This window comes from Procambarus clarkii, chromosome 26, assembly GCF_040958095.1.
Source record: "Procambarus clarkii isolate CNS0578487 chromosome 26, FALCON_Pclarkii_2.0, whole genome shotgun sequence".
Classification (NCBI taxonomy): Eukaryota; Metazoa; Arthropoda; class Malacostraca; order Decapoda; family Cambaridae; genus Procambarus; species Procambarus clarkii.
In genome coordinates, this window is record NC_091175.1 from 43,128,604 (window position 1) to 43,131,448 (window position 2,845).

Here is a 2,845-nt window from a genome sequence, read left to right on the forward strand (position 1 = left end):
TGGGTCTGGCAGCCTGTCGTCTTATAGTGTTGTATGATGTGTAGTTAACACTTGTGCAGGGCACATGGGCAGCCAAGTGGCTGGGTCTGGCAGCCTGTCGTCTTATAGTGTTGTATGATGTGTAGTTAACACTTGTGCAGGGCACATGGGCAGCCAAGTGGCTGGGTCTGGCAGCCTGTCGTCTTATAGTGTTGTATGATGTGTAGTTAACACTTGTGCAGGGCACATGGGCAGCCAAGTGGCTGGGTCTGGCAGCCTGTCGTCTTATAGTGTTGTATGATGTGTAGTTAACACTTGTGCAGGGCACATGGGCAGCCAAGTGGCTGGGTCTGGCAGCCTGTCGTCTTATAGTGTTGTATGATGTGTAGTTAACACTTGTGCAGGGCACATGGGCAGCCAAGTGGCTGGGTCTGGCAGCCTGTCGTCTTATAGTGTTGTATGATGTGTAGTTAACACTTGTGCAGGGCACATGGGCAGCCAAGTGGCTGGGTCTGGCAGCCTGTCGTCTTATATAGTGTTGTATGATGTGTAGTTAACACTTGTGCAGGGCACATGGGCAGCCAAGTGGCTGGGTCTGGCAGCCTGTCGTCTTATAGTGTTGTATGATGTGTAGTTAACACTTGTGCAGGGCACATGGGCAGCCAAGTGGCTGGGTCTGGCAGCCTGTCGTCTTATAGTGTTGTATGATGTGTAGTTAACACTTGTGCAGGGCACATGGGCAGCCAAGTGGCTGGGTCTGGCAGCCTGTCGTCTTATAGTGTTGTATGATGTGTAGTTAACACTTGTGCAGGGCACATGGGCAGCCAAGTGGCTGGGTCTGGCAGCCTGTCGTCTTATAGTGTTGTATGATGTGTAGTTAACACTTGTGCAGGGCACATGGGCAGCCAAGTGGCTGGGTCTGGCAGCCTGTCGTCTTATAGTGTTGTATGATGTGTAGTTAACACTTGTGCAGGGCACATGGGCAGCCAAGTGGCTGGGTCTGGCAGCCTGTCGTCTTATAGTGTTGTATGATGTGTAGTTAACACTTGTGCAGGGCACATGGGCAGCCAAGTGGCTGGGTCTGGCAGCCTGTCGTCTTATAGTGTTGTATGATGTGTAGTTAACACTTGTGCAGGGCACATGGGCAGCCAAGTGGCTGGGTCTGGCAGCCTGTCGTCTTATAGTGTTGTATGATGTGTAGTTAACACTTGTGCAGGGCACATGGGCAGCCAAGTGGCTGGGTCTGGCAGCCTGTCGTCTTATAGTGTTGTATGATGTGTAGTTAACACTTGTGCAGGGCACATGGGCAGCCAAGTGGCTGGGTCTGGCAGCCTGTCGTCTTATAGTGTTGATGATGTGTAGTTAACACTTGTGCAGGGCACATGGGCAGCCAAGTGGCTGGGTCTGGCAGCCTGTCGTCTTATAGTGTTGTATGATGTGTAGTTAACACTTGTGCAGGGCACATGGGCAGCCAAGTGGCTGGGTCTGGCAGCCTGTCGTCTTATAGTGTTGTATGATGTGTAGTTAACACTTGTGCAGGGCACATGGGCAGCCAAGTGGCTGGGTCTGGCAGCCTGTCGTCTTATAGTGTTGTATGATGTGTAGTTAACACTTGTGCAGGGCACATGGGCAGCCAAGTGGCTGGGTCTGGCAGCCTGTCGTCTTATAGTGTTGTATGATGTGTAGTTAACACTTGTGCAGGGCACATGGGCAGCCAAGTGGCTGGGTCTGGCAGCCTGTCGTCTTATAGTGTTGTATGATGTGTAGTTAACACTTGTGCAGGGCACATGGGCAGCCAAGTGGCTGGGTCTGGCAGCCTGTCGTCTTATAGTGTTGTATGATGTGTAGTTAACACTTGTGCAGGGCACATGGGCAGCCAAGTGGCTGGGTCTGGCAGCCTGTCGTCTTATAGTGTTGTATGATGTGTAGTTAACACTTGTGCAGGGCACATGGGCAGCCAAGTGGCTGGGTCTGGCAGCCTGTCGTCTTATAGTGTTGTATGATGTGTAGTTAACACTTGTGCAGGGCACATGGGCAGCCAAGTGGCTGGGTCTGGCAGCCTGTCGTCTTATAGTGTTGTATGATGTGTAGTTAACACTTGTGCAGGGCACATGGGCAGCCAAGTGGCTGGGTCTGGCAGCCTGTCGTCTTATAGTGTTGTATGATGTGTAGTTAACACTTGTGCAGGGCACATGGGCAGCCAAGTGGCTGGGTCTGGCAGCCTGTCGTCTTATAGTGTTGTATGATGTGTAGTTAACACTTGTGCAGGGCACATGGGCAGCCAAGTGGCTGGGTCTGGCAGCCTGTCGTCTTATAGTGTTGTATGTGTAGTTAACACTTGTGCAGGGCACATGGGCAGCCAAGTGGCTGGGTCTGGCAGCCTGTCGTCTTATAGTGTTGTATGATGTGTAGTTAACACTTGTGCAGGGCACATGGGCAGCCAAGTGGCTGGGTCTGGCAGCCTGTCGTCTTATAGTGTTGTATGATGTGTAGTTAACACTTGTGCAGGGCACATGGCAGCCAAGTGGCTGGGTCTGGCAGCCTGTCGTCTTATAGTGTTGTATGATGTGTAGTTAACACTTGTGCAGGGCACATGGGCAGCCAAGTGGCTGGGTCTGGCAGCCTGTCGTCTTATAGTGTTGTATGATGTGTAGTTAACACTTGTGCAGGGCACATGGGCAGCCAAGTGGCTGGGTCTGGCAGCCTGTCGTCTTATAGTGTTGTATGATGTGTAGTTAAACTTGTGCAGGGCACATGGGCAGCCAAGTGGCTGGGTCTGGCAGCCTGTCGTCTTATAGTGTTGTATGATGTGTAGTTAACACTTGTGCAGGGCACATGGGCAGCCAAGTGGCTGGGTCTGGCAGCC